Raw genomic sequence first — 12,001 nt, 5'->3', positions numbered from 1 at the left:
AGATGGGATGAGAAATGGTGAGGTAGGGTCTGAAGATAGAGCTGACGAGATTTGCTGATGGATTGGAAGAGAGCTTGAAGGAAAGGAATCAAAGATGATTCCCAGGATTTGGTCTGAGCAGTAAGCCATTTAATGAGATGAGGAACCAGGGGCAGGAATGGGCTTGGGGGCTGTGGCCATCACTCACAATATGGCTCCCAGTGATCCCTGCCTCTGTGTCATCTCCTCCTAAACTATATCAGAGTTGGTCTGAATGATCAAAGAATATGGCAGAGGTGATGGTAGGTACTTTCTTTTGGGGCTAGATATTGTGGGCCTTTGTTCTCTTACTCAGATCACTTGCTCTGGCTTTGTCCAGCTGCCATGTCATGAGGACACTCAAGAATCCTATGAAGAGGTTCACGTGGCAAGGAACTGAGGCCTCCTGCCAATGGCCATGAGAACCATTCTGGAACTGGACCCTCCAGCCCCAGTCAAGCCTTCAGATGACTGTAGCCCTGGCTGACATTTTGGCTACAACCTCATGATAGACCCTACAGCAGAACTGACCAGCTAAGCCCTCCCAAATCCCTGACCTACAGAAACTGTGAAATAGTAAATGTTATTTTGTTTTGGGGATAGTTTCTTGAACAGCAATATTTTTTGTTTTGTGGGGTAGTTTATTACCAGAGCAATTAACAGTTAACACAATGGGAGACCTGACTCACAGTAAGTGTGTGAGATGATAAATGTTTATTGTTGTTTTAAGCCATGAAGTTTTGGGATAATTCGTTACACAGCAATAGATAGCTAATACATGGGGTAAACTCAAGAATTCTGTTACAGCCATGTTAAGTCTGAGAGAGTTGTTAGATATCTGTGTGGAACTGTTGCTCACGTGACTTAGACATGCCCCAAGTTCAGGGAAGAGTCAAGGCTAAAGACTTGAATCTAGTCATCAGTGTTTAGTTGGTATTAAAAGTCATGATGCTGAACATGTAAGAAAAAGTCCAAGGACTCTAACATCTAGAGACCAGAAAGAGCAGGAGGATGTTGCAAAAAGGAGCAGAGAAGGAGTGGCCAGTGATGTAGGAAGGATATTAAGGGAGCAGGGTGTCCTGGAGCCAAGGGAGGAAGGTCTTTCAAGGAGGAAGGAGTAATAAACTGTGTCAACTGCCACTGAAAGGGGAAGTGAGATGGGACATGTTGCTCACTGAACCTGTCAACATGGTGGGAGCAGGCAGGTGTCTGAAGCTCCTGCCCCATAACACTGCATGAGAAGATGCCTATTCCATCAAGTCAAGGAGCAAGAACTGCACATAGTAGGCTCTTTAAATTTGCTACCAGGGCACACTTCTTGGTTTTTCTGCACTGTTCATTGGCTCTAGGATGATAGTGCTGCCCTGCCACCCATCTAGCAAGGTAGCCCTTCCAGCCTCGAGAACACCAAATTCTATTCAGGTGAGTTCACCACTTAGCCTTGGCACCAACCAGCAGCAGCCAGGGTAGCTGCTAAACCAGAGCCCTGTCTAGGTCACTGAGCAGAGAGACTCATGTTTTCAAGGGACATACTTAGGGATGAATTCTGACTCGGATGGTTTTAGCCAAATCAGCCTTCTGGTCTCAGTTTTCTCATCTGTAAAATGGAGTAACAACAACAATAACAATATCTATTTCCTTAGGTTATTGTGAATCCTCTAAAGGATTGAATATATGCCAGAGAGTTTGAAGAGTGACTGACCAATAAATTCTAGGTGGTGTTATTATTATGTAAACTGCTTAGCACAGTAGTGAGAATGAGAAAGAAAACAAATAGTAACTACAATATTAATAAAAGTAGCTAGAATTTATTGAAGATGTTTGAGGGTACTTCAAAAAGTTTGTGGAAAAAATAGAATTAAAAGATAACACCAATCCTTCTATAGACTTTTTAAAGATGAATGTATATATTTCTATACATTAATCCTCAAAACAATCTGACAAGGTACCTTTACTTATGATATATTGGACAATATATCATAATTAAAATATTGCATTCACAATCAATCTGATTTTCTTCAAAGCCCCAGTTGTTTGTGCTACACAAAGAAAACTGGTGTGGGTGTGTGTGCATGCATGTGTGACAGGGTGAGGGAAGATACATGTCAGTGGAAGTTAAACAACTGGACTCTTCCTTTAAATCAAGCTCAGGATTAGCGAGGTCTAGATTAGTCAGCAAGACCAGGGCATGAGGAGAAAGGGGCCTATGGCTTTTATTTGTGAAAGTTTGTCCTGGACTATTAAACAGGCCCCGCAAATGTTCCATTTTACAAATAAGGAGACTGAGGCATAGTGGATTTAAGTTGGTTATGCAAAGTTGCCAAAGCGACTAAGAGGGTAGAACTAGGATTCAAATCCAGACAGTCATTTTAATATTTGGTAACATTGATAAGCTCACATGCTATCATCTCCCTGTGTGCTCGTTGGAGGATTGGCTCTTGTACTTTCAATGAAATTGAATTCATTCCCCACAAGGACATATAACCGATCTCTGAAGATATATTAAAAATAGGAGAGCTGTATCCTACAGGAAACACACACACCACTTTGCACTGTGTCAGGCCACCTTTCTTCCTTATCTGCCGTCAGCAGCATGGTTGGAGTCCACTCTTCACAGCATGATGAGTGTGGCATGAAGAGGGCCTCTGCCTGCATTAAGGCGATGATTTCCAGTTAAAGACAGAATGCAGAGTTGTTAGCTAAGAGCTAAACGTCTTCGAAATCACGTCTCAGAGATAAAAAGGTGCTATTGTCTTTCATGGCTGCTAGTAAGAGGGGCAGACTCTTAAAAAAGCAAAGGATAAGGAACAACCACTGTTACAGGGACAATTTCTAGAACCAATCGCAAAGTGTACTCATTAAAGGAGAATTATCTGATCACCTCAGGTGAGGGAACACGTGGTCATCCCTCAGGGCTTCCATCAGGTCAAGGCAAGGCTGGCAGACAAATAGTGACTTTGTGAAAGAGAAATGCATAGGTGACCCAACTTGGGGTCATGATGTCACTGAACCCCAGTGCTCCATTGGGTCTTGACCCAGCTGTGGGTTCCATGATGTTGCGTATCACTGACCCACACATTTGTGACAGGCTTCATTCTTTTTTACTCTGGGAATCAAGCAGGTGGCAATTTATTTTACTTTGTGGTTGATAAAACAGAGGCTCAGGGAGAAGAAACTGCCCCCAAGCAATCCAGGGCAGATGGTCCTACGATTCCCAAGAGGATTACACAACCCATTTCTTCTGTTCGGGTCAGTCCTTCACTCCCATGGAGGAAACTTAGAAGTTTCAGCCGCTCCTGCTCTCCTGCCTGCCTTGGCCAGTCCACCATTACTTGTCACCTCTCTGGTGTGTGCAATCAAAGCTGGGGCATTCTCTCTTCACTGAAATGCACAGGTGTTCACCTGGGAGCCAAAGTCCATTAAATGACTGCTCTATTAGAACTGTATCCTTGCAGAAGTAAGAAACACTAATGTTAATAATGATGTTTGATATTTGCTGAGTGTTCCCCACATGCTAAGGACTGTTCTAAGCACTCTATGTACATTACTGCATTTAAACCTCAAGTGAGACTATTAAACAGGCCCCACAAATGTTCCATTTTGCAAATAAGAAGACTGAGGCATAGTGGATTTAAGTTGGTTATGCAAAGTTGCCAAAGCGACTAAGAGGGTAGAACTAGGATTCAAATCCAGACAGTCATTTTAATATTTGGTAACATTGATAAGCTCACAGAAGTAGGCTTCAATGATAAGAGAGGGACATGGTCAGGACAGAGGCAGGTAAAGCATGGCGTGACAACTACAGAGATACAGCCTGGTTGGGGTTTCACCGGGGGGCGCAGATGTCTGAGCATTCTGGAGCAAAATGTGAGAATCGGACCAGAAAATGACAGATGATAATGCCTAGGAGAGGGGGATAAAAAAAAAAAAAAGGAGGGTGTGTGGTGTTTTGTTTTTAACAATCATAGCTTAAAAATATGCTGAAAATATACAAAAAAGGAATAGTCATTACAGCAAAATGAGTTGATCGTCTATGTACATTATCCATCATTTTCATTTTAGCTTTGGTCAAAGCAGAACTGTGTTCAGCTACAACAACACCCAAACTTTCTTCTGTGTTCTTTCAAGAAAGAAAGCCCAAGCTTTCTTCTGTGATAAGGCTCCTCGCCCTCCTACACGGCTCTTGAACTTTTATAATTATTTAATTATCCTACTCTAAGTTGTCTTTCTCATGATAGTCTATATTTGGAAGTGGGTGAAACATAAATGAAGATTTTGCCCGTACATCACGTTTTACACACGTTTGTGTATATAAAACATGCAAAGAACTCAAGCTTGAACTAGGCAGCCTTTTCTACAACGTGATTTACAAATATGTTCTAGAAAAAAAAAAAGAGTAGGCTTTGGAGTCCACATGAGCAGGCCTATCTGTAGTATTGTGGGAGGGATGTGGGGTCTAATCATTTAGTGAAACCACAATTCAGTGGAGTTGGACCAGTGAAAGGTACGATATTTAATAAGTGAATCCACTGTACTTCTGTCACCCATGCTCCAGACCATTTCCGAAAGATTTATGTATGTGGTTTACCCTCGTAGGCCTTGTTGCAAGGTCAGAGGGATGCAGAGCAGGTGTGGAAAGCCGCCAGATGGGAGAGAAAACAATAGAGATGCTACAAAGGCTTTCTTCCCCGCCCTCTGAAGAGAACAGTCCTGTGATTTTGTGAACAAGTAACTCCTTAAAAATAAGCCCATGGTCTGCGTAGTTTTAAGGGGGATTTCCATATGGCACAATGTAGTAAGAGAAGAGTAGATTGGTCATTTTGCAAATCATCACCCAGGCTGCCAAGCTGCTTAGCTGCAGTGTTATGAGGCCACTAATTGTCATTGAAAACTGGATACATTTTGAGAAGAAATTCTCTCTGTAGGAATCTTTAAAAAATACTAACAATATGTACGAACAGTCATGATTTCCTTCTCTTTTGAAATAGCTGATAATATAGACTTGTTTTTTAGTTTCCTGACACCTTTTAGTACATCGCATAAATTAATTCTTAAAGAAATGCGCTTTTTCATGTCTCTTCAGACATGATCAAAAATTAAAAGGGCAAAAAAAAAAAAGAAAAAAGAAAAAAAGGGCTGGTATTATATGGGAATAAACAATCCCCAGTTAACAACTCACCCGGACTACCCTTCCACAATGAGCATAACATCTCCAAAGACAGGGTCAGACACAGGCTTGTGATGTATCAAAATTATAAATAATTAGAGCAATGAATTCATTTAATCAATCAATTTCACCAGTGGTGCGCTGGGGGGGGACAGGGCGTAAAACTCCACACAGCTATCAATTGCTCCGTTTACAGCTGGCTGTCTGCCAGAACTCCCCTGATCCATGTTAGTTAAATGCACATTCATCTGAATTTGGCAGTGTAATCAAGGACCTAACTGAACTGTGAAATTGAATTCTGCAGTAGAACATCATTTGACCATTTTATGCCAAGGCTGGAAAAAAAAAGGCTTGGTGAGGGGAGGGCAGGAGAAAGAAAAGAAGGAAAAAAAACCCTCCTGCAGCATCGATTTGTCACCGTGGCCTTCTGTACTGATGACAAGGAGACTGTGGCTGCATTGTGCTGGATCGTGTGTGTTGGGGGGGCAGGAGTGGGGAGAGATGAACACGGTGTGAGTCTGTGCCCACAGTACGGGGACTGCGGAATGTTCCTTGAAGGCTGGAGAGCTACAGGCAATGGAGGCGACAGATTCCAGTGCTTGGCTGTGATGCTCATAGCCTGCTGGAGCACAGTAAAACAAAGAGACTGCTCATCTTGAAAACGGAAAGGCCGGACTGGGTGTTGTTTACTGTACAAAAATCAACTGCAGGATAAAAGTGAATCACGGTCTTCTATTATCTGAGCATGGATCTTACTGTCCTGACTTGACTCAGAGAAAATGGAACAGGAACAGCCGTGGCTTTGAGAAGAGAAAATGAGTGCTTGTAAGAACTCTGGAGAGAATCACTAACTCATGCTCTCTGCAGGGACATTTCAGGGACTGGTAATTAGGGGAAGGGGATTCACTAAATGATGCACGTGCCCCCTCAGTTGTGCCCTGCAATTCCAGCTCTCCCTGCTATGGGCAGGGAATGCTGCTGTCAGGGGCTACTTCCCACTCACTCTCATGTGGGGTGAAGAGCCTGGCCTGGGGCCAGTGGGCCTGTGAGTCTCTGGCTTCTTCTAATCCGACTGAGGTGGCTGCTGTTCTAAGAGCCCCGGTTTGTCTCTCAGGTTGCAGGTATTAGGGAACTGTCCTGTCTTCAATTGCATCCTAATAAAACTGTTGCCCCAGCCATGGTTAGTTTCTTCTAAGTTACTTATTTTCATTTACTAAATGGAGTGGCCCTATTTTCATAGCAAATATTTCATATTTACCCTGGACAGATGACAAAGGGACGCAGCATGTAATTTGAGCTGATGTTCAATTTCAATAAAGAGACAAGCACACATCTCCACTGCCACAGAATAGTGAGTGTGAGCAGGCCCCAGTGCACCTGAAAAATCAAGGTGTCTCTTTAAGGTCTTGATGCAGGGGACTTGGGAAGTGGCTTAAGTTCTGGATGGTCAGACATACTTGCTGGAATGCCATTTACCATGTTTGCCAGGGAATCTCCCACAACCATTATATTGGATTCCTATTTAGGTATGTAGGAACATACACCTTATGACATGAAGTTTGAAGAGGCATGTACTTCTCTGTCTCACAAAATATATGCAAATGCACACTGAGAGAGTTTAGACAAGTGGCTCATGATCTCTACAAAAAGGCACAGACCAATTATGTGGAGAAATGAATAAATCTGTGATCTGCAGGCATATGGGTATTTCAGGCTCTTCCTCTGAATTGGCATATTCGATTAACCTCCCCCCAGTTGCTACTCCAAACTGGAAGAACGTATCCTCTATTCAAGAGCAATGAGATGGAGCAGATCACCCTGACCTGAGATCCATCACCACCTGCAGTGATGCGGAGGGACTCTGTACCTTTGGGGATTGGCTCATTGCCTCGGAATATCTTTCCATGTGTCAGGGCCTCGAGAGAGCTGGGGATGGACAATGCCAGTTTAGAGTCATTTTGTTTTTAATTTGGTAATGGGAAAGCCCACTCATAATGGCCAAAATTCAATTTACTTTGAATCACAAGAGCATTCATGGGAAAATGTGTCTATTCATATGCAAGTGGCAGCTACGGTCCCCCTCATAAGGGACAGATGTTAGAGACATTGCATTGATCATCTCTTTGGATGTTTTATGAGCCTTAGTGAACATCCTACAAAACCCAGTTGTAAAGATAATAAATCTAAAGGCAATAATATCCACTGTTATATTAAGTGATCAAGTGTTTGTCTCTCTCTCTCTCTTTCAGATTTTTGATGTGGCCCATCAGGTCTCACTAGCTTTGTCATTTAATAACTCACGAGGCCGCTAATACATCTCTGAAAGGTGTTCTGCTGGGATCCCAGTAGAAAAGGAGTTGCTCTTTTGTTCTTGGATCTGTAGCTGAATCTGGGCACAGCAAGTGCCACAAAGAACAGAGAGTTATTAAATTACTGATACAGGAAGATTAAATCACTGGTGCACACTGGTTCAGGAGCCTTTCCCTTCCAGAATAAACAAAGTGATAGGTAAGCAGTGAAAACCATGGTATTGGTGACCCCAGAAGGAATGTCTGGGAATGATGCTGTCTTTTTCCTTGACTCCACCATTCTTAACTCAGAACCCCTTAATATGCCTTCCGTTTGGGATGTCCTGGGCTGTGGCATTGGTCACTCTTGCTGCCCTGTGCGGAGAGATGGTGGGGTGTGGTGGGGGTTGGTTGGAGATGCAGAGTTATGATAGTCTTCACTTAGCATCTGGCTTGCATGAGAAGTCTGAGAATTTCATGTTCATTCTAGAATCACTGGACTGGGGGGACTGGGGTCCTCAGGCCAGCTCAGTTGCTAAGGCATTGCATGGCCTTGAGGAAGTCACACAGTTACTCTGGCTTTCTGGGACCCACATCTCAAGAGTGAAGACAGTCATACAGGCTGCACAGAGTGGCTGTATGTGCAGTCAGATACAACTTGTTCCCATACTTTGAAAATATATGAAAGATTATACAGAGAGAATGTTCCTATGGCCAGTGTGAACAGACATGATGATGTTTTCCAACCAGAAGTATCCATGGGAATAAAGACTAAGATTGAGTGCTTCTTGTGTGCTAACCCCTTTATGTTTATTAATCTTATTTAATCCTTATAACAAGTATTCAAATACTTTACAGATGAGGGAATGAAGGCACAGACAAGATCAGACAGCTAGTAAGTGCTCAGATCCAGGGAATCTCATTCTAGAAATTCTGCTCTTCTCTAAGAGGAAAGAAGAAAATCTGGATTATCTTTTAAAAAATTGAACAAAGCCCCACTCAGTATAGAATAAGAGCATAATAGTCTCACGGGTCTCTACTCCTAATGCTTCCTTTGCAGCCAGTGGTCCAGCTTTTAGCCAGGATTCACACAGCCAGGGTGATGCTAAGAACTTCTCAAGGACTGTATCCTGCCAAGAACAAACAGAGCAAGCAAACTCCCCTGCACACCCCAAATCCATCCGTGACTCATCACCCATTTTTCACCAGCAAGGTGAGGGCTGCCTGCTGTGTGCGTGTCTGGACCTGGAGATCTCACATCCACCATTCTGCCTTAGATTTTCTTCTGTGAAAATGAGAATGTTCTAGAACACATCGACTTCGAAGTCAGAGGGACCTAGTTTTGAATCCTGGCTCAGCCATTTGCCTTCATATCCTAGGAAAAGCCCATAAATATTTAGCCTTTTGGAGTCTCAGCTTCCTCAACTGTAAAATGGAGATGACATTGAATTCTGGAATTGTTGTGAGGATGAAACTGAATGATGTTTGCAAAATGCTTAGCTCAGTGCCTGAAACATAGTAACCCTCCCATCACAGCCATCATCTGTCTGCATGCTACCCATGTATACTGATGTGTAGGCTAGGTTTATTAATAATTAGGCTGTTCTAACTTATTAAATTTTTTAACCTTCATACAACATGGTGAGGTAGGGATTGTCTTTATCCCCATTTCATAAAGCAGAGGTACAATTAAGCAACTTGCTTACCTAGCTAGTAAGTGGCAATGTTAGGATTCAAACCCAGGCAGTTTATCTCCAAAACCTGCATTCTTAACTGCCAAAAAGTGCTTGATATACAGTAGCTATAGAATGGTGGTTATCATTTGGGGCTGATTTTGCCCTACTTTGCCCACAGGACATTTGATAGTGCCTGGAAGATATTTTCGTTGCTACAAGCAAGGGAGGGGTGCTATTGGCATCTGTGGGTAGAGGACAGGGATGCTGCTAGACATCCCATGATGCACAGGACATCTCCCACAACAAAGAATTATCAAGTCCAAAATGTCGATAGTGTTAAGGTTGAGAAACCCTGCTACAGAGTGAAACAGAATGAAGCAACCTAATTGTTGAATTAATTGCTAATTGCTATTGTAACTTCATTGCTTCAGGTAATAAAAGGGGCCTGTAACCTCAGAAGCTGCCTCCATGCTGATGTGAATGTGTTCAGTGTCTAGTGAAGGGATTGAGCCCAAAGATTTGCATCCCAACTCTGCTGTGAGCTGACTGACTAAGCTGTTACCGAGTCTCTCAAAACCCTAGTTTCCTCATCTGTACATAGGGGGCGAGAATTCCTGTCTTACAGGGCTCTGAGGCTCAGTGAGACAATGCACTTATCTGGCACACAGAGAGTGCTTAATGAACAGGTGGGACGGTTGTGTTGGGGGATTCTCAGCGTTGTAGCCAGAGTGAGAAATGGATGTCCTGGGCCAGTATGAAGACACATGAGCTGGGCAGTTGCCTGGTTCCTGGAGAGCATCGGAATGAGCAAGATCAAATGCATAGTGACAGTATCTCCAGCCAGTTTCCCCCCTGTAAGGCAGACTTGTTTGCAGGGGAGGGCGTAAAGCATTCTCTCTCTACATCTGCAGTTTTTATAGTTCTGCCGTGTGAACAGTGCTATATGATTTTTGTTTGGCTTTGTCTTTTTCCTTACAGGATTTCATCTGCTCAGCCCTAGCAAAAAACATTTAAAAGTAGGGAGTGTATGCCAGTGTCAACAGATTTCATAACATTCTTGATTCCTGACACACTAACAGGAAAATTAGGTAGGTAGATAACACTGGAGGAGTTTTTCACAGTGGGTTAACATTAGTATTTTTTTTTCTTTAGGCAAAATGTAAAACTGGCATCAAACACACACACACCCTTCTCCTTAATTTTACTGCATCTGGAGACCTACACAAGTTTTGTGTTTTGTCTTATTATTGGAGATGTGAACTTTACCCACCCTCCTCTAGAATTTTCCATGAGGCAAAACCAAATGATCTGGGTCGTGATTGCTATTTCTTTCCTCAGCTGGAAATCCAAATATGATTTGTAGATTTTCAAGATTACAGTTCTAAAGACACAGGCACCTCTTTTTAGAAAGATGTTGTATTTTTAATCAAGTAAATGCCTTAATTACTAACATGCCTCCTACCCCCTACCCTCCCACAAAACCTGCCCATGACTTTCTCACGGGTTTTCTGTGAAACATGGAGTAGCGGCTTGCGTCTTTGGAGTCCTGATTATAAGGGCCAAAAAACCATTGGTAGAAGTTCCCATGGATGAACATGCTGTTATTTTTTCCTGGGCCACAGTAGTTCCTGCATTGTTTGGGGGTTTGACAAAGCCAGATTTCAGGGCGGGTCTGCTTTGCCTTATATTTGGAAGTCTACAGGAAAAGGAATGAAATAAATTTCTCCCTTTCTCCCTCCCTCCCTCCTTTGTTTTATTCTACTTAGCCTAAAGTTCTGGTGACCACTGGGACTTCTCATGGGTTTTACTAGCAAATGCAGTTGAACTCCTGAAATAATGTATGTCCATAGTATGTCCATATGGTGGAAAAGTACTAGACTAGGAGAAACACCAGACATTGATTCTTGTCCTTGTTTTGCAGACAACTAACTGTGAAACCTTAAATGTGTTATGAGACTCTCTGGACCTCAGTTTCCTCTTCTGGGAAACAAAAGAGCAGGGATTGCTGAGAGTGATATTAAATTTCAAAGGCCTCGAGGGATTAGGCTAGTGAGAAAAATGAATGAAGTGGGCTGGGCAGGGCTTGCAGAAAACTGGGGAGCTCATGTCCCTTCTAATGGGGCAGACTTAACCTCCAGCTGATTCTATTTCCATTTCCCATGCTATGTGAAAATGTGGATCCAGGGATGTCAGATCATGCCATTTTTAAAAACAGAGAAGCCTGAACCCCAGAAATGAAGACTTCCAAGTAAAATCTCTTGAGTTTACTAGATGTTGGAAATGAATATAGGGCTGGCCAAACATATCAACGGACCATATATTGCTCCAGGGCTGAAAGGTTGGAGCCTCAGGGCAATGTTTTCTCTGTAACTATGACCAAAACCAGCTCCTAACACAAGTATTCAAATATACCACATACACATGAAGTCATATTCTTTACTCCTAGATTAAAAGAAAAAACAAAACACCAATGTTCAAACTGAGGACATAACTTGACTCAGCTCTAGAGCATATTAATTTGCTTATTTCACTCTAGAACTGTTAAGGGGTTGCTCGGTCATGGTACTTACAGAGAATGATATGCACGAGAAATCAAACAAACTCGCTTATGCATCATGATACATGCACATGACTCCATATAGCTATTGTCTGTGGTTAATTACAAGACCTCCTTCCACCAAGCGCCCTGGCAAGAACACAGGAAGTGAGGGCAGTTGTGATTCCGTGACCGCAAGCATTCAAATACGTGAACACGGTGAGATGAAAAACGTTTCATCACTTAAATTTTAACCGGAGGTGCATATTTCAGGCCTTTATTTTTAGGATTTATTTTTAACTTTATATCTGGGAAA

At 42.6% G+C, this 12,001-nt stretch overlaps 1 protein-coding gene across 1 annotated transcript in view; it reads right to left on the bottom strand.

The window, feature by feature from the left end:
• PAK5 (p21 (RAC1) activated kinase 5) overlaps positions 1-12,001 on the bottom strand; it is a 108,221-nt gene that overhangs the window by 30,436 nt on the left and 65,784 nt on the right. The gene's annotated exons all lie outside the window — the stretch shown is intronic.

The sequence above is a fragment of the Cynocephalus volans genome, chromosome 1 (assembly GCF_027409185.1).
Source record: "Cynocephalus volans isolate mCynVol1 chromosome 1, mCynVol1.pri, whole genome shotgun sequence".
Lineage (NCBI taxonomy): Eukaryota > Metazoa > Chordata > Mammalia > Dermoptera > Cynocephalidae > Cynocephalus > Cynocephalus volans.
Note: the sequence above shows the minus strand (reverse complement) of the source record. Positions and strands in the feature narration are given on the sequence as shown.